Here is a 27,404-nt window from a genome sequence, read left to right on the forward strand (position 1 = left end):
GCAGTGAAGTACTGCAAAAGTTGCAAAAATTCCTATAAAAAGTGGTAATTTTCCAAAATATTTGAAAGTATGCATTTATCTTAAAAAAGGACAAAAGAACTGAACTCAAGCCTCCTGACTTACCAAGGGTTGATATACTGATTAAAACTGATACCAACATTTATAACTGAAAGATTGAAAACTTGATTGTAAGATGTCACTTAGAAGTTTCATAATGGGTAGACTGCAATGACTTCCTTACTCTGTTTTTCATATTTATACCTTTTTCAGATTAACTACCTGGAATGCAGCCTCCAAACCAATGTGTGAAAAGCTGAAGTACACTCACTGGACAATTACATGTGAAGAGAAGCAGCAGATTATAACTAGACAAAATTATGAAACCAGAAAAACGTAGCAGAAGAGAATGAATGTAAAAAAGAAAATGACAGACATGGGAAAACCATAAAACCAGAGCACATTACTGATGGCTGCAGAGTCCAAGAGATTGCTGTGGGCATCCTTGTTTCATAGGCCTGTTGAGTAACTAATGTTTATAATGGAGTGACAGAATCATCAATAAAATGTTCTACTGTTTAAGGGGACATGTAAATGCATAATTCACTTTACATAAATTTCAATTATAATAGTGAAATTCCCAATAATGTTTTGTCACGAAGGACAAATTATATTTATGTAGAAAATTTAGATCCTTGTATCAATTACAATTTACAATTTCAGAAAAATACCTGTAGAATTGTATCCTCATTCATATTTGGTTTGCTAACTTGTACTTTATCTTTAAATATGAAGACATTTAAAACTAACTGAGAATGTTGCTCTATCAAATCATTTTCCACCTGTATCCTCTCACTGATGTATTTATACAACACTAAAAAAATGTTTCCATTGGATAAGCTACGCAAGTTAATTACCAGTTCAATAAAACTCAATGTAACACACCTGGGGTTAGTTTTCTGGGCCTAGAATGCATTGCACTCTCAAGAAATCCTACTCTAGTATAATTAAAGTAACAGTTTGATCACAGTAGTCATTCTACCATGGTCAAGGGGACTCTTTGTCATGTAAGTGTAGTTTTTCACCTTAATTCCTCTCTACATGAAGGTCTTCTCTGAAAATAACACTTATTAGTACCAACAGAAATAGAAATGAAGCATTTTATTTAATATCTTAATAAAGAGCAAAATAAGTTAATTAGACAGCCTGAAAAAATTACTGTCCTTTATGTCAAGCTTTCTTACACAAATTGAAAGTTTCAAAATTTTTTATTTTACCTTAGCATTATATATTAATTTCATTCAGGTAATAATTCACTTGTGCCTTTATTCTAAATAATACACTTTTATTCTAACCAAACCTTTAATATGTATTATATTCTCTACAAGCCACTATGAATTAGTTTTGAAGGAAAATACTAATGCAATGATATGTTGAAGTTTCAGGAGCATGCCAAGAACATAAAATGATCCAGATTTTTTTTCACCACTATTATTTCTACATGACATATCAATCATGATGCCAAGTTATGACTTAGCAGTATATTGCTTGATGTTATCTATCATATGAGACTCTCCCATTCATTTTGGTCATATTTTTAAAATGTACTTGTATCAGGTTCTTAGACAAACCTACATATTTACCCAACTGATTTGAAAATTTATATCCACATAAAACCTGTCCATGAATGTTTATAGTATCTTTATTCATAATTGTCAAAAACTCAAATGAACCAAGATCCTGTTCAATAAATGAAGAAATAAACCAATAGTTATACCTATGCCACGAGAAATTATTCAGGATTTAAAAGATGAGTTATCAAGGAACAGAAAGAAAGAGATGAATTTCATCTGAATATTTCTAAGTGACAGAAAGAAGTCATTCTGAAAGTCCACATACTGCATAATTCCAACTACGTTATATTCTGGAAGAAGCAAAACTTAAGGACACAATAAATAGCCCTGTGGTTGCTAACAGTTCAGAAGAGGGGTAAGGGTTGAACATATGAAGCACAGGGGATTTTTTTTTTGGCAGGGCAGTAAGACTATTCTAAATGATATTGCAATGGTATATATATATTACACCACAAATAATTCAACCTTAACATATGCAAATTTTTAAAAATTCAGAAGACCAGGAAATTCTAAAATAGAATGCAGGCTGCCACAAAAGAATCCAGCTGTATTGCCAAAGTATGAAAAAATCTCATTGAAGAAAATAAGGGGAAACTATTGAGCTACCTGATTCTGAAAATGAGTGGAGTGTGTTAGACTAAAGGCAAAAATAACTATGCATACATACTATACTGAAATTGATAAAGTTGTTTCCTGGGTTAGGAGTTAAAAATTCTTATATTTCCATACACATACACTAGAATTGAACATTTAAGTAAATTGGTAGGAGATGGTGGGATCCCAGTTCTCATTATTTGAGTGGGATACTACATATAAGCAAGGGGAAGAGACTAAAATCATCCATATGGTAATAGGCTACAGGTGGATACATTAGTACAAACTATGTTTAGCTTAATATAGGTACAGATAAATACAAAGAGAAATATGTCTACATATGTGTATACAGGTCTTCTTCAACTTATGATTGGGTTACATCCCAATAAGTCCATTGTAAACTGAAAATGCATTTAATACACCTAATCTTCCAAAAATCTAAGTTTAGCCTAGCCTACCTTAAATGTGCTCAGAACGCCTACACTTAGGCAAAATCATGTAACATAATCCCTATTGTATAATAAAGTGTCAAATATCTCATCAATTTTTTGAATACTCCACCTAAAGTAAAAAACAGAATGGTTGTATAGATATGGAATGGTCGTAAATGTATCAGGTATTTACCCTCATGTTTGTGTGTCTGGCTGGCAGCTGCTGCTCAGTACCACTGCCCACTGACACTACAGAAAATAGTCTGCATTACCACTCACCAGGAGAAAATCAAAACTCAAAATCTGAAGCACAGTTTCTGTTGAATGGCTATCATTTCAAACCATAGTAAAGTGAAAAATGTAAGTTGAACCATCACAGGATGGGAACCATACATACTAAGGTTATTAAACACATATGAATTGCCTTCATCTGTCACCTGGAAGGCCCTAGAAACAAGTCACCACATTAACAAGGAACACATTTAGTACCCATATCCTGGTCTCTGATACCATTCTCCAGTAAATGAAATCAGGGTCCTTGGATAAACAGCTGATTCTAGGACAGGGGTACAAAGTACACAAAATGAGGCAAGAGCATCTCATAATGCCAGAAAGTAAAGCAGTACTTTAAGAAAAAACATAGTAACACGTCTATGTTAAAGAGACAAGGGAGCCAGATGAAAGAATCTTCCACAGGCTAAAGCTGAAATAATTTGAGGAAAAAATAAGTATATTAGATTGTAACCCAAAGTATAAGATAAATATCTATGAGCCCATATGAATGAAGGAAGAAAAAAAGAGAGAAAAGCAAGGAGAGAGGGCGAGAGAGAGGGAGGAAGAGAGGCAGGAAGGAAGACAGCCCAAATTTATCCTAAAATAGTAATAGATAATACATGCAGGTATTCCACCCTAAAGGAGCCGGAACATGACTCTTCACTCTTCAAGTGTGGGTTGTGTATACCTACTTCCTTACAAGAAGTATGGAATAATGGTTGGTGTGCAGGGAGGGGAAGGAAACCTTTATAGTAAATAAACCTGACAAACACTACCTCAGTTGAGTACTGAAGATTAAACCAAAAGAGATGTTGTGTAAATAATAGGTACACTTTATATGATTTGTTGAAAATGTCACTTTAACTTTGTTGTCTTCCATCTCAAAACCTGTAATACCTTTCTAAAGATAAGGAAAACATCAGAACAACTCAACTGAGGAAGTTTCTACAAAATACCAGATCAGTACTCCTCAAAACTCTCAAATTTATCAAAAACAATAAAGTTTGAGAAACTCTTCCAGAAAAACTAAGGAAGCATGATGAAGTAATGCAACAGAGAATCCTAGAAGAGATTCTTAAACAGTAACATATTAGATAAAATAAAAGGAAATCTTGATAAAATATGGACTTTAGTTAATAATAATGTATACTGACACATGATTCATGAGTTATGACAAATTTCCTATCACAATATAAGAATTAATAAGGGAAATTTGCTAAGGGGTATATGAAATCTGTACTATCTTTACTACATTTTGGTTAAGTCTAAAATTAAAATAAAAAGTATATTAAAATTAACTTTAAAATGCACACAAATATACACATGACAGTAACATGCCTCAGTCATGTCTCTGTCATTCAACATTCCAAAGTACCTATGACATTGCAAATTATGTCATTGAGTGAAATTAATCTAATAGATTTTAATCTGATATTAAAGTTAATTTAAAAGTAAAATTCCAGACTTATAAAGTGATCTTATTTAAGAGTGATTTGTTCTTTAATCAGAGATGGTAACTATTATTTTTACCAGGAAAATTTTTATTATGTGTTTTCTACACAAAATAAATGATGACTAAAACTACCCTTTCAACATGGATTATTTGGTACAGCTTTGCTAAATTATTGCAATCTATTCCTAATAGTAGATGAAGATAGATTATATCTAATTATGTTCTCAGTTTACCCAATATTCTTATATTTCAGTTGAAGTTTATGAGATGGATAGCATATTTCAAACCAATATCTTACCATGTGATGAATACTGAAGATTAACTGACTGAAATGAGTATTTTGTTAATGCAGTAGACATATCTGAACTATGTTAAATAAAAGAATATTCAGAAGCTTGTTAAAGTGGTAAGGAAGATTTTATTCATGACTATTATGAGGTGTCAAGACTATCACAATAATGAAGAGAGAGTTCAGTGATGAAAACAAGAAAAAGTCAGAATTTATAGCCAAGGAGTAGAATGTGAGGTCAATCCATGGAAAATTACCAAAAGGAGACATCAGGGTAGAGGGATTCTTGCTAAACTGACTTAAAATTCTTGCTGACAGCAGGCCAGGATGATCAGATATCAAGAGTCAGGAATAAGGAATTTGATCATATATCCAGGGTGATAAGATATTCAGGGTGAAGGATCCTTTCTAAACTGACTTACAAGATTCTTGCAGCAACTGAACTATGCATGCCAAAGACAAGTCCAAGGCTGAAATAAAAAGAGGGCTCAATTGAGTCTACCTTAAATTCGGTCAGTGGATGTTTGTCAACTGTGACAACAATTTACAGGCTCATATTAACTTAGTCAATACTACATGTAAGCCATATTAGTTAGGTTTAAGGTGACTTCAAAGATAATTTCATATTTTCAATCCAAGCAACAATACCCAATATTAGTCTATTTTAGACACAAATAAAAACATCAACAGATTTATACTGTTTAAAAATATATTTTTCCTCTTAAAAATGTAATTCTCCAGGAGATACTGGAAAACTGAACTGCAATCATTTATTTTAATCACAAAACATTCCAACAGGAGGCAGCCACCCAAAATTTGTCCTACCCATCAGCCTGCCCAAGCCATGCATGCAAGGACATCAGGTTACTACCATACAGGTAGGTTTTTCCAGCTCTCAGTTCTGGCAGCAACCTGTAGCAGCAACCGGATTCCATTCAAATGCCTACTACCGACCTCAGTTGATCTGCATGTCTCAAAGGACTGCTCTAGCCTTGCCTAGCTACTGTGCAGTAGCAATGACTCAAACTACGTATCAATCTTACCTGTAACCCAGCAGGCTGCAACTGCAGCTTCTTCAGTAAGGATTGACCCCTCTTTCTGAATTTGTCCTTTCTTGGGTCCTCTCCTTCAGCCCTGGGGTGTCTTCTAGTTCCCTTTCCAACCTAATCATCCTTCTCTCATCACTGCTTAATAATCCTCTATATTAACATCTCTCTGTAAAATATGTGTGCTTTCTCTTTCTTGATCAGATGAAGACTGATAAGCCCTGTAAGAATAGAAGATGCATAGATAAATGGATGGATAGATGTATGAAAGGACAGATGATGACAATGAATATAGACACATAGACATACAGATAGATCCCATCATTGTCTCTTTTTGAATTGGAATTTCTTATTTTCAGTGATCCAAAATAGTAATAGGTGCATATTTTTGGACAAGTCTTTGAAGAATGTAAAAAAGGCAAAAGGTGGACCTTCCCCTAACTCCCTTGAGATCCAAAAGGTGAATGTGCCACTAGACTATTCTACAGTATGTAAATACAGATCTGTTTTTAGCACCAATATTTGAAATGTACATATCTTAGTTACCTAAGTATTAAAATTATGTTTTATTTTAATATATTCAATCAGAGCTCACTATTAAATTCATTTAATTATGAGATTTATTCATTTTGAAGGAAGTTTAATAAAAAGACTACACTCAAAGGAAAAAACATTCTATTAGAGGATTTGGAAAGCAAGCAAAATGACTCCATATGATTAAAATCTAATTACAAGTATACCAAAAGGTCCATTACTAGTACTCACCCACATTAGCATAATCAATTTTTTAAAGTAAAAGCTTATTATCTTTTTGAATTTTATTTTCAACATACTAGTGGAATTTAATTCAAGCAAAACAAAACCTTGATTTATAATTGGGAAGTCTCAAAATTTCCCAGAAGGATCTAATACTTTTTAATATAATATTATAGAATATTAACTTTGTTGTAGAAGAGATTCTTAAACAGTAACAAAATATTAGATAAAATAAAAGGAAATCTTGATAAAATATGGACTTTAGTTAATAATAATGTATACTGACACATGATTCATGAGTTATGACAGATTTCCTATCACAATAGAAGAATTAATAAGGGAAATTTGCTAAGGGGTATATGAAATCTGTACTATCTTTACTACATTTTGGTTAAGTCTAAAATGAAAATAAAAAGTATATTAAAATTAACTTTAAAATGCACACAAATATACACATGACAGTAACATGCCTCACAGTCATGTCTATGTCATTCAACATTCCAATGACATAGACATTCCAAATATATTAATAAACTAGAAAGGATTACAGATTATTTTTGACTAAAAATATGAAGGATATCTCAGATTAGGAAAACTTTTAAGTGTTATTTAGAACAAGAGATTCTAAATCTCTTACCTTCCCTGAAGTGTATATTGCTATGTCTAAGAACTCCCATATGAAGAGGATTTCTTTCAATCATTGTAATAAATATTCTTGACAATATTATTGACAAAATTGAGGTCAATATTCATAGAAGGAAAGTTTTTTAAATCATCATGTGTTTCTGTGGATATTTTAATAATTAAAGTATACAAAAGACTTTTACAAAGACTATTAATGAATGTGTTTATGTATGTGATAAACCAAATTCCTGGGAGATATAAATTGGGGGGAATTCAAGTATACATGAAAATTGCAAATATCATCTGTTAACTATTGGACAATAATAAGACAGACTCTATTTCTATAATATAAACTTTAGCAATGAAAGGCCAAGAAAATTAAATTCATGAATTATCCAGTTTCTTTTTTCTGCTGTTACTATTAGCAATGATTAGGTACATTTATTGCAAGAAAACTTTACAAACCATGTTTAATGTACATTGTATTATGTTGATATAATTCAAACTATTTTTGGAGAACAGGTTAAAAAACACATGGCTTAAAGTTCCTTTAAATTTTGTTCCACTAAGATTTAGGGAAGTAAAGTATCAGCAGAAATCAGTGATGGATTTCAGAGCAGAACAGCTAAGGCCCTCAGACATTGTGCTCCATGTATTAAAAGATCTGAAGGACACATTTTCCTGATTGCCAGAGCCTGTCCTTGGTACCACACAGATTATCCACAGAAGTATGGGAAGGACTGATCTCACGGGCCTCACTTCTTAAGAGGAATGTCAGAAAAAGGAGGTTAGTGAGAGTAACTATACCCCGCCATCACTGCAGTGTATTTTAGTACTGCAAATGGTGTTCATCTGCTCTCTATCTCACTGTTTACTGACAAAAGACTCTCTGTTTGACCAGGTTTTAGTTAAACATCTCTGACCACCCTTTTTGAAGGACCCTCAACCTTGGGCTTCTGTTTCTATCCTTTCCAAGTCTAGCTTTAGTAAGAATCCTGCTAAATCACCCTTGGTATCTATCTGCTCAATCTCAATCTCTGATCAAGCAACTCATCCCCCACCTTTTATGTCTAAATCATTGAGCTGCCTACTGCAAGAATCCTCTTGTTAATTTAGCAAGAATCTCCCTACCCTTGATAATTCCTCTGAGTAATTTTCCAACCATTGACTCCCTCACTCTTCTCATTAGAGAAGCTGTCTTTGCTGTATTTGGAGCTGAGATTGATTTGTCTCCCCTATGGCAATAGTCTTGAATATAAATTTGCCTTATCACTTTAATAAATGTGATAATTTTTTTTTCTTTAACAGTATTCTGAATCCCTATGCCCCTCAACTATCACCTAGGTAGGTCTTAGTGGCTTACTTGGTGGTTAAACAAAACCTTCAACCCTGGGGGTTCTGGACATTTCATGATCATAAAGTTCTCAGCCTGCAGTTGTTACATGTGACCATTAATAGTTCATTGGAAGAAGGGAGTACCAGGAGGAACCTAAAAAATATCACTGAGGTTTCACATGTGCTCACTATCTCTATTTTGTAACAACAGCCCGACTTTTCTTACTAACCAGAGTCAATTGCCTTTGCCAGTACTGTGATCCCTCTTCTCTCCTGCAAGCCTCTAGGCACAAGAACTCCAAGGGCTTTGGCAGCATCCTATGGAACCCTTGCAGATTTGCTGAGTAAATTTCAATCCCTTTCTTGGGACCAGGACTTAGAACCTTGCAAAAGCCAGAATCAGGGTATAGCATCAGAGAGTTGGTAAATTCAAAAAATATTCCATGTTCTTTCTTGGGGGGAAAAAATCCAGTTTTCCTCGCATTTAGCAGTTAGTTGGGACCCAAGTAACTAGTTCTGACAATGGAATGTTCTTCTAGACCAAACCAGCAAAAGATCCTCCAACTGACTAATGTTTCAAATTGTTCAGACTCAAGGCACTGGAGTCACTTTCAACAGGGTCCTGGGGGACTGTGGACCTAATCTCCCCCTAAATTGCATTAAATTTTCTTGAGTAAAGAAAAGAAAAACTTTTAATGGGTTAAGTCACTGATATGTGATGTTTAATTTGTTACATTAGCATGACATAATCCATACTGAGTAATACATATTTAAAGATTTTTAAAACAGAATTTATTGTCAAAACTTTAGCATACGTTTATAAAAACATATACTTAAATGTACATATTTGCATATATGTATAATTAAATATAAAAAATACATTGAAATGTTATTTTTCCTTAAAAAATTTTGCCTTTGATATGAAGCTGACATATGGCTTAGAAAAGGATGCCTTTTTTGTTGATAGATCTGGGTTCTCAAAATTGTACTTAAAATATCCAGAATGGGTGAGTGATTGATATTTTCCTCCTCTCTGGAAACAGAGCTTGGAAAGAACAGCCAGTCATATATCATTATATTTAAATTGTATATGATCACAATCATGGGGATCAGCAATAGAAACATCACCTGCAAGATCATCTACACAGATGAATGTACTTACGTACACAACAGTGTAAATCAGCATGAAGACTATCTGCACATACACACATGCACACACCCCACAGGCATTCTATATTCTCTGAGGTGAAAAGAGGACAACTGAATATCAATACAGGAGAATTTTCAAGTCTCTCTAAGTGAATGAAGTTCTTAGTGACTAAAGTCATGCTGTCACTTATGAGAGCCATTTTTCTTCAACATCATTTGACAGATGTGATTAAGAGATGTCTAGAACAGTTACTGAACCCAAAACATAAAAATCCAGGTAAGGTCTTCTAGATAGCAGTTCTAAAATAAGGTTTCAATGTCAAGTTTGCTATACTACCAACCACCTACTCCTAGCTTTAATAAGTGAATTCTTCCATCTGTGTTACTTAGGCTATTAATTATATGATGCTAGATCCATAAATTATCTTTGAAAACATTATTTTTGTTAATGCTAATAAGATTTACCATTAGAGAAGGAAGGCAGTTTATAATAATATTCTGTAACCAGTAGTTTAAAAATCAGTTACAATTTGTGGGTATAATACTCCCAATCCGTATATCAGAATAATAAATGAATGACTATGAAAACTCAGGAATAATTTGTCTATTAATTCATATACTTGAAAACAAAAAACTTCAAGCAAATGCATTAAACTGAAGTTTTAAAAGGGACCACACACAGTAGGTGAGATAGGGTTTAAAGACTGAGTAAATCATCTGTGTGTGGGTGTATATATCTCATATGTGTTATATTACTCATGTATTATATACAATAATTATAACTAGTTATAGGTATGTATTATACATAGTAAAAGTATAGAAGATACTGTAAAACATAATAATTTCATCAAAATATAAGTAAATCTCTCTCTCCCTAAAAACGTACATGAATTTCTTAAGCCTATAGCTCTCCAGAAAATGAATAGAAAACATGAGGTCCCAATGGAAAATTAATAAATTCATGCAAAAAGGGTTTAAGTAGCCATTAAAGGCATATAATTTTGTAGTTTCTATGGGGGATAAAAGATACATAAATAATTAAAATGTATGTTCTTTACATAGCTCTTTCAGGCCACACCTACTCTCCAAGTATCTTCTATGTACTGATTCCCTATCAATAATTATTTTCTCTCCACTCATCACCTAGCACATGGTCTAACAGGATTATTCCAGCCCTAACATTCTGTTTCAGTTCCATTCGCAGGCTCCTACTTACAATGTGAGTGTCATAACATAGGCATACTTCGGAGACATGGCAGGTTCACTTCCACACCAAGGCAGTAAAGAAAATATCACAATAAAGTGAATCAAACTATTTTTTTAGTTTCCCAGTGTGTATAAAAAATGTGTTTACAGTATACTGTAGTGTACTAAATGTGCACTAGCATTATTTCTAAAAAAGGTACCTATCTTAATTTAAAAACATTTTACTACTAAAAATGCTAATCATCATCTGAGCTTTCAGTGAATCAGTCATTTTTGCTGGTGGAGGTTCTTGTTGATGGCTTCTGATTGATCAAGGTGGCAGTTGCTCAAGGTTGGGGTAGCTATTACTGTTTCTTAAATAAGACAACGACAAAAACAATGAGCTTCAATAAAACAATTAACTTTGCCACATCAATTGACTCTTTCTTTTATGAACAATTTCTCTGTAGCATGTGACACTGTTTGACAGTGTTTTACCCAAAGAACTTCTTCCAAAATTGGATCTGATCTTCTTAAACCCTGCCACCATTTTAACAATTAAGTATATATAATATTCTAAATCCTTTGCTGTCATTTCAACAATCCTCAGAGCATCCTGCACAGGAGTAGTTTTCATCTCAAGAAATTATATTATTTTCTCATCTACAAGAAGCCACTCCTCATCCATTAAAGTTTTATCATGAGATTGCAACAATTTGGTCACACCTTCAGCTCCACTTCTAATTCTAGATCTCTTGCTATTTCTACCACATCTGCAGTTACTTCCTCCACAGAAGTCTTCAACCTCTCACAGTTATCCATGAGGGAATCAACTTCTTCAAAATAGGTATTAATGTTGATATTTTGACCCCTTTCCATGAATCATGAATACGTTTAATGGCATCTAGAATGGTCCATATTTTCCAGAAGGTTTTCAGTTTACTTCACCAAGATCTATCAGAGAAATTACTACAGCAGCTATTGTCTTATGAAATGTATTTCTTTAATAAGATTTGAAAGTCAACATTAGTCCTTGATCCATGGCTCATGGAATGGATGTTGTGCTCTCAGGCATGAAAACATTAATCTCACTGTACATCTCCATCACATCTCTTCAGTGACCATGTGCATTGTCAATGAACAGTAAAATTTTGAAAGGAATCTTTTTTCTGAGCAGTAGGTCTCAACAGTGGGCATAAAACACTCAGCAAACCATGCTGCAAACAGATGTGCTGACATCCAGGCTTTGTTGTTCCACTTATTGAGCACAAAGTAGATGTACCCTAATTCTTAAGGGCCCTGGGATTTTCAAAATTTAGTAAGCATTGGATTCAACTTAAAGGCACCAGATGCACTAGCCCCTAAAAGAGAGTCAGCCTGTTCTTTGAAGCTTTGAAGCCAGGCATTGACTTCTCTTCTCTAGCTCGGAAAGTCATAGAAGGCATCTTCTTCAAATACAACATTATTGCATCTATATTATAAATACGCTGTTTAGTGTAGCCACTTCACTAGTGAATCTTAGATAAGGCTGCAACTTCTACATTAGCACTTCCTACTTCAACTTGCACTTCTCTGTTATGGAAACAGCTTCTTTCCTTAAAGTTCCTGAAGTTTCCTTAAACTTCATCAGTCAACCTCTGCTAACTTCAAACTCTTTTGCAGCTTCTTCACCTCTCACAGATTAGGCTTGGGCATAGGGTGTGGCTGGTTTGATCTTCCATCCAGACCCAATAAAACTTCCTCCATATCATCATTAAGGCTGTTGCAGTTTATTATTCATGTGTTCATGAGTAGCACTTTTAATTTCTTTCAAAAACCTCTTTGCATTCACAACTTGGCTAACTGTTACTAAGAGGCCTAGCTTTCAGCTTCTCTTGGCTTTTGACATGCCTTGCTCACTATGCTTAATCGCGTTTAGCTTTCATGTGCATCTCTTCCGTTCACTTGAACACTAGAAGCTATTGTAGGGTTTTTGATTAACCTAATTTGAATATTGTTGTGTTTCAAGGAATACAGAGGCCTGAGGAGTGTGGGAGAGAAAGGGGAATGACCAGTTGGTGGAGCAGTCAGAACACATAAAACATTTAGCAATGAAGTTTGCCATCTTATATGCGTGCAGTTCATGGCACACCAAAACAATCACAATAGTAACATCAAAGGCCACTCACCATATATCACCATAACAAACATATAATAATGAAAAAGTTTGAAATATTGAAAGAATCACCAAAATGTAACACAGAAACATGAAGTGAGCAAATGCTATTGGAAAAGTGGCACAAATAGACTTGATTAACACAGGTTGCCACAAATCTTCAGCTTGTAAAAATGACAGTAACTATAAAGCACAATAAAGTGAAGTTCAATAAAACAAGGTATGCCTGTATAATTTTCTGAGATAGATTCTGGTTGCACATGCTTACCTAAATAAAACTGAACTGCCCTTGATTCAGGTTTTCAATGAATGCTGAGTAATCTGACAAAGTATCATGTGTCATAATATTCAACTGAGAAAGCACTGTAACAGTTTCAAGCAAGGGCAGGAAGCCATTAAATCTCTAAAAGATCTTCATAATGATTCCAATACTTGTGTCTCCTTATTCTAGTCAAATAGGAAATAGTCTCTATTATTGAACATTCATCTATCATTAGCAATCATTTTTTTAATTAGTAGTTTTAAGTCAATTATGATTACAGGATAAAGAACAGATTGATGTCACAGTAACTGACAGGCTGCTGCCAGCCTTGTTTGCATTGTTATGCAAATCATGTATTTGATACTGAAAGGAGAGTGTATAGTACTTTTAGAGAAAAAATTTAATACACAAAAAGCTATCTTGGCCACTTTAAATTTAGTTTCCTTCAATTTTTTACAAGGATAATAACATTTCCTGCAACTGATTTAAAGCATATAGGAATAGGACACACCTAGAGAGACCACTAATAAATACCCCTCCCCTAAGAGAGAAACATATAGAAATAACTTAAGAAAGTAAAATACTCCCCGTTTTTAAAAACTTACACAGGAACTTCTACAAACTCTTTAAAACTCTGACTTCCAGAGATTCCATCCTTCTTTTTCCTATCACTCATGTTTCATATCATTGCTTAAATCTATTTTCCTTTATTCCCTTTCAACACACAGAGGAATACTTTCATTTTAAATAACTGTATTTTAACTTTTCCCAACCAAATGATCCTAGTTCAGCTGCCATTTTACATGAACAGGCTAACTCCTAAATAATTTAATATGAGTTTTTTGGATGACTATTAACTTTAGCAATTGCCAAGAACTACAGAAGACACAAATATCACAAATGATATAATATGTGACTTTGAGAAATTAATACTCTTGTTAAGGGCAATATACATGAAGTAGTGAAGATATTTTTAGAAAGAGGGAAATAGAAAACCTATAAAATTTAATAGACCACATTCCAAATACATTTTAAAGAAAATAATCTTTACAAAGAGTTAGGAGATGAGAATGAAATATGCTAGGAATCATGAAGAATTGATTCTTGGAGCATTTAGAACTGCAAATAATCCTTCACTAACCAGTAGCTTATTTTTAAGTGAAGAGTGGAATAAAGGGAACGTTTGATGTGTGAAAGGAGAGTAGAGTACTCTTGACATTCTGCACAGATATGGTGTGAATTACTTGACTTTGTAATCATCATGTCTAAAATGTTACTGAATAGCAGAAAGTGCAATAGGACAGCCAGAGAAGAGGGGTTTAGTATTCCTCGGATGAAGGGTTTGATATCAAGGAATGAAAGAGAATAGTAGGTTCATTCTTAAATGGGAAAGCCACTCTTGTATAGCAATGCCTTTCCATCACTTTATAGATTTCATTCCACATAACTTCCACATAATTAAAATTGAACCCTAGCTTTTATTAATTTCTGGTTATGAAAAATACACCCAAAAGGACAATTAGTTTTTTCTTCAATTATGTATTTAGAGACATCTATTGCAAGCATACTTGGATAAAATTAAGAGATGAGATCCTGTGCCAATTAATCTTGTATATAATCTTTTAAAGAAAGTTAGAAGTTCAAAAATTAAATAAGATACAATAATATTTTTCATAAAATTGACATAAAAATCTAGAATGTATAAATGTAGATGTTAGGAGACAGCAGGAATAGAAGCAAAGTAAACAAAATGTGTCCTCCTCAAGGGCTCGTTCAAAGAGAACAGCTTCCTCCAGAGAAGTTGTATAAATAATGCACAGGTATGTATTATTCCTAATTGCCTTTGAATGTTACAGCTATTGTTTCTGTGGCTAATGCATCTTTATTAAGAAGTTATTTTAATGGAACGATTATCCTGAAGTGCTATAGACTATTTTGGAGCTTTGTGGTCTTTCTTTCAGACAATCATATTAACATATTTTTCATTATTTTAGTTAAGCAACTATTACTATTTATTCCAGTTTTTTAAATGACAGAAACTTGATTAACAAAACCTTTTTTTATATATCAGAAATACATTTTGACCTTGCTTTCTGCCTCAAACAGAAGCATGCTTCTAATGGAGTGACTCTGAAGGTGTAGCTCTAAGACCAGAAACTTCAAGCCCACCTGGGAAGTGCTGTATGAAAAACTCAGAGGATAGGACTCACCAAACTGTTTTTACAAGCCTTCACGTGGTTCTGATGGAAGTTAAAGTTTAAGAACTTAAATTAAGGAGGTACATTTATATGTTGTTTCAATAAGATTCTCATAATTTTATATTCAATGGCAATTCTTTTTGAACAATTAATATACTGCAGTTGTAACCTACTACTCTTTTGTCCACAGTAATACATTTTATCTGCCACAATCTTTTATCAGAAATTTAAATTGGCATGGCCCACAGTTGTTCCAGAAGTTTATGAGTTAACAATAATGTAAGTGAAATGTGTAAGCTAAATATAAAAATCTTGATTCATATATTACTCACATAGAGAAAGCATAGTAGGAGATAAATTTTAGCTTAACATACCTGATAAACAGGTGTGTATGTATGTGTGTATGTGTATATGTTTACATGTGTACAAATATGCATGTCTGTGTGTATATATAACACAGGCATGGCAGATATTATAAAAAAAATACCTGACAGTATATATTTGCCAAAATCATTCAAATATACATTCAAAATTGGTTAATTTTACTGTATGCAAATTGTATCTCAATAAAAGTGATAAAAATTTAAATATCATTTTACAATTCCATATAAACTCCTCTCTGCCATATTTATACAGCTCCACAGAAATTCCTTTTATCCTGAGTTAAATGTTACTTCTAAACTTTAATAGATTTATTAACCTAGATGAACCAAGCAAAGGCAATCCTGGGAACATTCCAGATTTGACAAATAATTTAGTTTCAAATAAGACAAAAAGTAAAGTAAACTAACTTGAAAAAGCTGAAGCCTAGCCATTTCAGAGGAGTCAGGATATGATTGTATCTCTTATTGATACTATCACAATGAGCCCATGAACAGAAAGTTGAGTCCTTTCCTTAATAAGGAAGGAAAAATTATTATAATATTAACTGTATAAGCATTGTCATCCGCTCTGTGACACCAAAGATGTCCCTGTAGGAGAATTCAGAGCTTTTAAGTCAGATGGACATGGTATTTAAGAGTAAACTTTGCAACATGCAATAACTTTGGTCAAATCACTAAAGTCTATGGGCCTCAACTTTGATTTTTGTATGTTAAGGTTAAATGTGCTATCATCTGTGTAGTACCTATGGCATTCCTATTTTTCTTTAGCTAGCACCATGTGGCTATGTCATTCCCCCCAACTTCATTAATTCTGGTATGACCTGACTGACAATTGCATTCTCTTTTTCTCCCACATCTTCAAATAGGGGTGACCCAAAAGCTTCCTAGCTCTTATCTTCTGCTGAGAGGATGGATTGATAGGCTTGGAGAAAGGGAGAAAGGAAGCAGTTAGGTATTTTATGCTTAAGTACTTAGAAATATCAATTTACATTTAAATACTTAACAATTTTCTGTATCTGTTTATTAAAGTTAAGTCTTCAAAGATCACTTCCCTTTGACATTGTTAACATTCTTTGTTATTTTCGAATAAAATTACATGTCTCTAAGCAAATGGATATTACTGGTAGACCTCAAATTCAGAAGGATTTTCAAAATTAACTGTATTTTTAGTACCAAATAACCATACTTCTGATATGCATACCTGCTTTTCTCCCCTTTTAGACATATTACATGCTGCATTTCTTATCTACGTATTTTTTTCGGGACATCTGCTGGATAACAGAATGTTCTTCAGACCATGGGATGTGACGGAATATAAATAAATACTCCCCTACTGCAGTATGTGAATTAGAATTTATTAAATGAAATATAATTTATTAAAATGTGATTAGCTTATGCAAATGTGAAAGTAAATGCCTCAGGTGTAGGAAAGGGAGTAAAATGTAAAAAGTGAGTTTACTCATATTTTAAAGTCTCATTTCCCTTTGGTTGAACATTAGCGTTATTTTATTGCTTTATTAAAATAATACTATGATTAATGTATTTGTATTTTTTTTTTAGTTTCTGACTATTTCATTATTATAGACTCCTTCCTTATATGGAATTACTAGGACAATAGGTATGAAATTATTTAAGTTTCTTGAATGCCAAAGTTCTTTCCAAGGAAAATTATCAGAATGTATATGCTTAGCATCGTATGATAATTTTCTTTATTCATGAGATCCTTGAAAATTCTGGATTTGCCATATTTTATTTGTATTTGTTAATTTTATTTGTATTTGAAAATTATTTGGGTTAAAATAGTATTTCTTTTTTTTCTTTTCTAAGGTTGATCATTTTTAACTTTATTAAGCATTATATTTTGTTTGAAAATTGTCCTGAATTTTATTAACATGTAGTTGCTATTGCTAATCTCCCTCAGACACCAGCAAATAAAGCAGGTAATTCAGGGATTGTTCAGTCTGAAGGAAAGTGATAGGGACTTAGACGGGAACAATACATTCTTTACCCTCAGATAATTTACAGTCTAGTAGAAACTAAAGTGTTGGGAAAATCTACAGTTGACTACACACAAATACACACATACATATGAATTGCTGGCAAATACAGTCACCATCTACAGTAATGTACTGCCTTTCCACTAAATAGATTTTCATGAGTTATCTTAAGCATGAGGTAAATTTTATAATCACAACAATTCATATATATTTTGGTAACATATATGTGTGCTTTCACAAAACACAAGAAATAACAAGAATGACATATAATAATAGGACGTCAGCATTATTATTCTCTATTATTATTCTCAAATTAACCTATCAAGCCATAGAGTAAAATGTCCATTTAATGATATGGCCTAAAATGATGTTCACCTTTAATTCTGAAACAATGTTTGAGAAATAGAGCTCTGCTATAAAGAGAACCTCTTATTCTCTGGCCACTTCTGGTTTGAAAATGTTGCTTGATCTCTCCTGGCCTAAAGGCAGACTTTGAAATAAGATACTGACCTAAAGACCTTCCAATTCCCAGATCTATGAGTAAAGCACTTTAAACTACCTACAGCATATTAAATGTATTAATTTAGTCAAGTCAATGTTCACATGAAAAGAAAGCTAGGTATAGAAAATTAATTAGAATCATATATATCCTAAGAGTAAATTCAATAGAAAATGCAGATTAATTTTTAAAACAATCAATTTTTTAAACGTTTATAATATTACAAATGTTATAATGTGTAAGTTCAGAAGCACAAAGGGTTTTAAAATATTTTGCTCACTATGGGACTGTTCTCTTCAGAATGTTTGAAGTTTCTACATAATGAAAACACATTTGCTCTAGGTAGCAGGTATTTCAGCATTAAGTTATACCAACTGTAATAATTTTATTTTCCTTACTTTTAAAGAATTATGAAAGTAGCAGTAACATGCTACTTTCAAAACAATGGTAGCATATTTATGACATAGAAAAACTATTTAATTACTCTTCCTTTTCAAGATTACTTACCTATCATTTAAACCATCCTTCCGAAAACGTGTTTCTTGTGGTAGCCATTTAAATTATATATTCTGAGTACTACACATTTTTAATAAATTCAATATCATATCTGTTAATTTGAAAAGAAAAAGTAGTCTAGTTTCCAAAAAAATATGCAGGACATATATTCAAGAGAAAAGATTTTGTAAAGACTTTGGGGTCACTTATTTTGATTTAGTTGTATATTAATCTAGATCTTAATTAAAAGACAAAAGACTTCACAGAAAAGGTCATTATCATTTAATATTGATTAAAATATTACTATTCTTTTTCTTTTCAGGAAAGAGGCTAAATACAGTAAATTTTAATAGCAAAGCAATGAATATTAAATATTAATGTTGTAATTCAAAGTAAGGATGAACACTATTTTCAGACCTTCCTTTTCGGTTCTGCTTAGAGTGACTATTTTCAGACTTTGGGGATTTCTGTATGGTAAAACTCATTCATACTGTCACGAAGACAAATTTACCTTAGAAAACATAAAACGTAATTCAATAAATAAGATGTATTTTCAAATTACTCATCATCCATTAAGCCAGGTAAATCTAACAGTAATAGGTGTCAATTGCACAAACAACTAAATAACAGATACCATTTACACATTATGTGTTGTCCTGTCAGATGATTGTAAAAAGTTCTTGAAATGATATAGTGATAAAAAAGAGATACCAAGGCCAGATAAGAACATTACAAGAAAAGTACAGACCAATATTCCTGATGTGTACAGATGCAAAAATTTCTCAACAAAATACCAGCAAACCAAATTCATTAATACATTAAAAGGTATCATATACCACAATCAAGTGGTATTTATCACCACAATGCAAGGACAGTTCAACATACCAAAACTAATAAATGTGATACACCACATTAACAATATGAAAGACAAAAGTCACATGATAATGTTAATATAAAAGTAATAACCATTAGACAAAACTCAATAATCATTCAAGATAAAAACTGTCTATACAGTGAATACAGACAGAACATATCTCAATATAATAAAGGCTATATATGATAAGTACACAGCTAACATCATACTCAATGGTGAAAGGTTGGAAGCTTTCCCTGCAAGATCAAGAACGAGGCATGTGTGCTCACTACCACTCCTCTTACTCAGCATACTAATACTGGAGGTCCTAGTTTGATCAATTAGGCAAGAAAAAGAAATAAAAATTAGTCAAATTAGAAAGAAAATTCTATTTTCAGACAGCATGATATTATAGGGAGAAAAACCATAAAACTCCATGCAAAAATGTCTTAGAATTAAACAATGAATTCAATAAAGTTCCAGGATACAAAATTGACATACAAAACTTTTATGGAGCCAATTCCTCCAGGAAAGCTGGCCTGGTAGTTGCCTTGCAAGATTCTAGCTTTAACGGGGAAGAAGGTCAATTGCAAATAGGATGATGTTTTAGCCAATTTTGGCTCAGAAAGAACATAATTCACCTATATTTAAAAATACTACACTTGAAATATAGTAGAGAATTCCCGCAAATGAGCTTCCTGGTAATCTGACCACAGAGCTAAAAATAGAGACTTTAAAAAGTCCATACAAGATTCCTTAAGAAAACTTCTAGGCAGAAGTTCACTCTGTGGCCTTAGAAGTTGATCAATTGTTCATGGTCCTATCTTTGCAAAACAAACTCAGGAAGAACTATATGAATAGTGAAGAATAGTACTGCATAATCAAATACAGCAAAACTGGCCTTTTGTAATCAAAAATAATCTTTAGAAATGATTTATGGTGACAAAGAAGGACACTGGCAAAAAAAATTATCAAAGACTTTGAAAAAAAGAAAAGAGATTATTGGGTATCCCTTTAGTGTAGGTTCAGCCATCCAGTGGATGCTCTAGGTATTACCAGAATGTGTAAAAATGTGCACACTGGTTGTTCCTATGCTGACGAGGCTAATTACATCCCTGCTACATTTTTTAATTCCAAATTTCAATTGTTTACTGCTGACATATGAAAAAACAATTTAATTTTGTACACTGACCTTTGTTCTGTGACCTTGCTATATTTATTACTTCAGAGTTCCATGTAGATTCTATGGCATTTTCTACATGAATAATCATGTCATCTGTAAATAAAGACAGGTTTTTTTTCTTTATTTCTTTATTTCCAATCTGTATGTTTTTCATTTTGTTATTTGATTCCTTGTTAATTTAGCTGTGGTCTGAGAGTATACTTTGAATGATTTCTATTATTCTAATCCGTTAAGATGTTAAAATTTGGCGCAGAATTTTCTCTACCTTGGTGAATATTCTTGTAAGCTTCAAGAGACTGTGTATTCTGCCATTGTTGGTTGAAGTAGTCTGTAAAGACCAATTAAATCAAGTTGATTGACAGATATGCTCAGGTCCTCTATAGTCTTACTGATTTTTCTACTTGTATCTCTCTGTTACTGGGAGAGGAATGTTGAAGTCTCTTATAAGAGTCATTCAATTGTTTTCATTTTAATTCTCTCTGTTTTTGCCTCATGTACTTGATTTGCTGCTGTTAGTAGCATACACATACGAATTGGTATGTCTTCTTGGAGAATTGATCCCTCTATAATTATATATTCCTCTTTACCCTGATAATTTTATTTGTTCTGAATCAGCTTTAACAGTAACATAGTTTCTCCAGCTTTTTTTGATTAGTGTTACTATGCTATTCATTTCTCCATCTCTTAACTTTAACTTCTTTGAGTCATCATATTTAAAGTAGATGTCTTATAGGCAATATATAGTTGTCTCTAGTTATTTAATCAACTCTTATTAAATTGCTGTAACTAGACCATTCACACTAAAATAATTATTGATATATTTAAACAAACATCTAACACATTGGTAATAGTTCTTTTATTTGTTCATTTGATACTTGCCCTCCACTTTTATTGACATGATTGACAAATTAATATGGTATGTATTCAAAACATGCTGTTTTGATATACATATACATTGTGAAATGATTACCACAATTTACCTAGTGTGTCCATCATCTCACACAGTCAACATTATGTGAGGAGGACAGTTGAGATCTAATCTCTTAGCAAGTTTCGGATATAAAATACATTAACTATAGTCATCATGCTGTACAGCAGGTCTGTAGAATTTATTCATCTTAGAATTCAGTTTGTACTCTTTGACCAACATCTTCCCACTTCTCCTAGCTCACAGTCTCTGTTACTATGAGTTGAACTTATTATATTTCACATATAATTGAAATTATGCATTTGTCTTTGTGTCTGGCATATTTCACTTAACATAATCACCTCCAGATTTATCCATGTTGTCATAAATGGTAGGATTTCCTTCTTTTTTAAGGCAGAGTAGTATTCCAATATTATTATTTTTTATCCATTTTCCATTGTTAGGAAATTAGATTGTGCATCATTTTCTTTACCTACCATCCATTGACAGGGACTTAGGTTATATCCATGTCTTGGTACTGTGAGCAATGCTAAAATAAACATGGGAATGCAGATACATCCTCATGATACTTCATTTCTTTAAGATATATATGGAGAAGTGGGATTGCTTTTTAATTTCATGTAGTCTCACTTGTTTGTTTTTTGCTGCTGGAGCTTCTGGTGTCAAATACAAAAAAAATCATCGCCAAGATCAAAGAAGCTTTTTTCCATGTTTCTTTCCAGGAATTGTATAATTTCAGGTCCTATAATTAATTATTTAATCCATTTTGAGTTGGTTTTGGGTATGATATAAGGTTCTAATTTCATTGTTTTTAGCATGGATATCCATTTTGCCCAACAGTATTTATTAAAGAGAATATCCTTTCTCCTTTGTGTATTATCGGTACCTTTTTCAAAGATTGTTGGCCATATACACTAGGATTTATTTCTGCATTAACTATTACATTCCATTAGTTTATGTGTCTATTTTTATGCTAGTACCATACTGTTATTACTAGTACAGACTTAAAATATATTTTAAATCAAGAATTGTGTGTCTGCAGGTTTATACTTCTGGCTAAACATTGTTTTTGTTATTCATGGTAGTTCATAATTTTACTGGAATTTAGGATAATTTTTTTCTATTTCTGAGCAAAATGCCATTGAAATTTTGTTAGAGATTGTATTGAATCTCTACTGCAAGTAGAATGGATATTTTAACAATATTCATTCTTCCAATCCATGAACATGGGATATACTACGTCTTTTTTTAATTTCATCAATATTTTACCTTCAACTTACATGTCTTTCATTGACTTTGTTACGTTTATTCTAAGGCATTTTATTCTCTCTGATGCTATTGTAAATGGAATTGTTTCTTAATTTCCTATTGGGTAGTTCATTAGTGTACAGAAATGCAACTTACTTTTGCAAACAAAAGTATTTTTTCAAAACTTTAAACAAAAGGATTTTTTAATTTAGTAAAAGTTTTCCAATTTTAAATTCTTCAAACAGAAGGATTTTTTAAAATTTGGTAAAGGTTTTTCATTTTAAATTCAAAAACTGAGACAGCATCCATACTCAGAATCAACTTGTCTGCTTTGAAAAAACATGTTAAGGAAATTGTAAGATTAAAAAATCAAGCTCAAAATAACAATAAATATATCCTCTGTAAAAATCTGTAATAAATTTTCAAATCACTCATTTCAGTATTCACAGTATAAGGTAAAATATGAGCATAATTTTTTTTTAAAACCCTCAAGATTTTGTCATTTTACTTAACTGCCTCAAATTTACTGAATTTGTTGATTAGTTCTAACAGTTTTTTGCTAAATTCTTTAGGGTTTTCTATACAAAAAAATCATACCATCTGCAAACAAGAGGTAATTTAACTCCTTCCTTTTCAATTTGGATGCCTTTTCTTTTCCTCACATAATTGCTCTGGCTAGGATTTCCATTACTATGTTGCATAGAAGTGGAGAGGGTTGATACCCATGTATTGTTCCTAGACTTAGAGGAAAAGGTTTCAGTTTTTCACTATTGAGTAGGATATTAGAAGTGGGCTTGTCAATATGGCCTCTATTATGTTAAGGTACAATCCTTCTATACCTTGTTTGTTGAGTATTTTGTTCATGAAAGGGAGCTGAATTTTATAAAATGATTTTTCTGCATCTATTGAGATGATTATATTGTTTTTATCATTCATCTGGTTCATGTGTTGCATCATATTTATTGACTTGTGGATAATGAACCATTCTTGCATCCCAGGGATAAATATGAATTAATCATGATGTATGATCCTTTTAATATAATATTGAATTTGGTTTGTTAATATTTTGCTAAATATTTTGCATCTATGTTCACCAAAGACATTCATGTGTAATTTTCTTTTCTTATAACAACCACTTTGGTAACAGGGTAATGCTGGCTTTGTAAAATGAGTTTGTAAGTGTGCCCTCCTCTTCAGTGTACTGGAAGCGCTTGAGAAGGGTTGGTATTAATTCCTGAATGTTTGGTAGAATTTACCTGTAAGTCCATCTGATCCTGGACTTCTATTTGGTGGGAGATTTTTGATTGATGAGTCAATCTCGTTACTCAGTATTGATCTGTTCAGATTTCCTATTTCTTCATCATTCAGTCTTGGTAGGTTGTATATTTCTAGGAATCTGTCCATTTCTTATGGGTTATCCAATTTTTTAATAATTATTTATAGTGGTCTTTTACCACGTTATGTATTGTTGTGTTGTCAGCTGTATGTCTCCTTTTTCATTTCTGATTTTGAGTCCTCTCTTTCTTAGCTACTGTAGCTTAAGGTTTGTCAATTTTACATATTTTTCCAAAAAAAGAAAACAAAATTTAGTTGATCTTTTCTATTGTTTTTTAGTCCCTATTTCATTTATTTCTGCTCTGATTTTTGTTATTTCCTTCTTTATGTAAACTTCTGGCTTAGATTATTCCTATTTTTTTCAAGTTCTTGAGATATGCATTAGGTTGTTTATTTGAGATCTTTTTTCTTGATATAGGTGTATTGTTTATACATTGTGCTCTTAAACCTGCTTTTGCTACATGCCATAAGTTTTGGTATGTTGTGTTTCCATTTTAATTTTACTAGACGTATTTTCCTTTTGATGTCTTCTTTGGTTAAAAGCATGTTACTCAATGTCTTCATATTTGACAATTTTCCAATATTTCTCTTGTTATTGACTCCTAGTTTCATACCATTGTCATCAGAAAAAATACTTGATATGAGTCCAATCTTCCTAAATTTACTAAGCCTTGTTTGTGACCAACAGATGATCTATCCTAGAGAATGCTCTATGTGTGCTTAAGAATCATGTTCTGCTTTTGTTGGATAGAATATATTGTATGTTTGTTAGGTCCATCTGGTCCAAAGTGTAGTTCAAATCTAATATTTATTGATTGATTTTCTGTCTAAATGAGATATTTCTTGGGGTATCAAAGTTCTCTATTATTGATATTATTATCTATTTCTCCCTTCAAATGTTTTATTTTTGCTTGATATATTTATGTACTCTGAGGTTGAGTATACACATAGTTGCCATTGTTATACCCTCTTGATGAATTGACATCTTTATCATTACATAATAACCGTCTCTGTTCTTTAAATAGTTTATGACTTAAAGTACATTTATTCTTCTACAAATACAGCTGAAAGGAAAGGAGCGACACACAGCAGTAATTCACCGGAGAATTCCGCTTTATTAGGGAAAGGTGCTGGGTTATATAGGAAGGGGCATAGGGTGATTGTGGTGTTACTTCTACGGGGCTGTTGGCTGTTGGCTAGGTGCTGGGATTGGGAGGGGGGCGAGAGGTGACTGGGCTTCAGGTGGCGCCGGCGGGAACTGAGGACCCCGAAGAGAAGCCGGAAGTTTGCCATCTTACACAGTAAGGATGAGTAGATGTGGACTTCTTCAGGTTGGAAATCTACTCATCCTTACTGTGGGGAGTCCTATCAACCCTTTCCTCCCAATCTTCAAGCCCTCACTCCCTTCTCCGCCCCTGTTCAGCAGGAAGCAGTCAGAGAGAAAGCAACGTCCACAACCCCATAGAGGAGAAAGGAGGGAATGAAGGGTCCCCACCAGTAAGATGGCAAACTTCCAGCTTCTCTTCGGGGTCCTCAGTTCCTGCTGGTGCCACCTGAAGCCCAATCACCTCTCACCCCCCTCCCAATCCCAGCACCTAGCCAACAGCCACCAGCCCCGTAGAAGTAACACCACAATCATCCTATGCCCCTTCCTATATAACCCAGCACCTTTTCCTAATAAAGCGGAATTCTCCGGTGAATTGCTGCTGTGTGTCACTCCTTTCCTTTCAACAGCCACTCCTGGTGTCTTTTGGTTTCCATTTGCATGTAGTATCTTTCCTCATCCCTTTACTTTAAAATGATGTTTGTCTGTAAAGCTGAAATTGGTTTCTTGTAGGCAGCATAAAGTTGAATCTTTTTTTTAATCCATCCAGCCATTTGATGCCTTTTTATTGGAGCATTTAAATCATTTACACTTAAAGTAATTATTAATAGGTAATGGGGTAATATTGTCATGTTTCTAATTGTCTGTTTTGTAGTTCCTTTCTTCTTTTCCTCCACCACTCTTTATGTTCCTTTCAATTTGATTTTATATAATGCTATGCTTATATCCTTTTCTTTTTATCTTTTATATATCAACTACATGTTTTTAATGTGTTGTTACTATGAGGCTTACATAAAACATTGCTATTTTAGGCTGATAACCTTAGCTTCATTCATACACAAAAACTCTCACACTTCTACTTCTTCCCATATTTTATGATTTTTGTTGGCGCACCTTAGACCATTTTTATGTGTGTCCATGAACAAATTGTGGCTATAGTTATTTTTTAATAATGTGTGCCTTTTCACCTTTATACTAAAGTGTTTCATATACCATTATTACAGTATTAAAGTATTCTGAATTTAACTATACACTTAACTTTACCAGTGAATTTTGTTTTCATGTTACTAATTATCCTTCTTTATCATCTTGAAGAACCCCTTTTATCACTTCTTGTAAAGTAGGTTAAGCAGTGATGAACTCCTTTAGCTTAGGTTTATCTGGGAAAATCTTTATGTCTCCCTCATTACTGAAGGACAACATTCCTGAATGATAAATTATTTTTTCTTTCAGCACACTGAATATATAACCCTTTATTATTATTTTTTCTTTCAGCACATTAAATATAGCATATGGGTTATATATTCATGCTTGCAGTGCTTCTGCTAAGAAACCTGCTGACAGACTTATGCAGGTTCCCTTGTATGTGAAGAGCCTTTTTTCTTTTGTTGTTTTCAAAATTAGGTCTTTGGCTTCTGACAGCTTGATTATAATGTACCTTGGTGAAGCCTTTGGGTTCAATCTGTTTGGGGACTCTGATAATCATTATTAGAATTTCCATATATTTTCCAGCTGTGGGAAGTATTCAGCCATTGTTTCTCTAAATAACTTTCCTGCTCCTTTCTCTCAGTCTTCTCATTAGGTTCTCCCTGTGAAGAATGTGAATATCAATGGTAGCTCTCCAGTGTTATCACATAACTCCAACAGGCTTTCTTCACTTCTGGTTTTTTTTTTCCCCTCTGATTAAATAATTTGAAATGATTTGTCTTCAAGTCCACAGATTATTTCTTTTATTTGATCAAGTCTCCTAATGAGGCTCTTGATTGCATTTGTAATTT

General features: G+C 32.9%; 2 long non-coding RNA genes across 2 annotated transcripts in view; both read right to left on the bottom strand.

The window, feature by feature from the left end:
- The window catches only part of LOC140850072 (uncharacterized), an 824,946-nt gene that overhangs the window by 689,584 nt on the left and 107,958 nt on the right, over positions 1-27,404 (bottom strand). The gene's annotated exons all lie outside the window — the stretch shown is intronic.
- The window catches only part of LOC140850071 (uncharacterized), a 36,933-nt gene continuing 14,323 nt past the window's right edge, over positions 4,795-27,404 (bottom strand). Inside the window, exons 2-3 of the long non-coding RNA XR_012132812.1 lie at positions 5,715-5,938; positions 4,795-5,141 (exon numbers count right to left, since the gene is read on the bottom strand). This is a non-coding gene — a long non-coding RNA (uncharacterized lncRNA). The remainder of the gene's footprint in view (positions 5,142-5,714; positions 5,939-27,404) is intronic.

Source organism: Manis javanica, chromosome 6, assembly GCF_040802235.1.
Source record: "Manis javanica isolate MJ-LG chromosome 6, MJ_LKY, whole genome shotgun sequence".
Classification (NCBI taxonomy): Eukaryota; Metazoa; Chordata; class Mammalia; order Pholidota; family Manidae; genus Manis; species Manis javanica.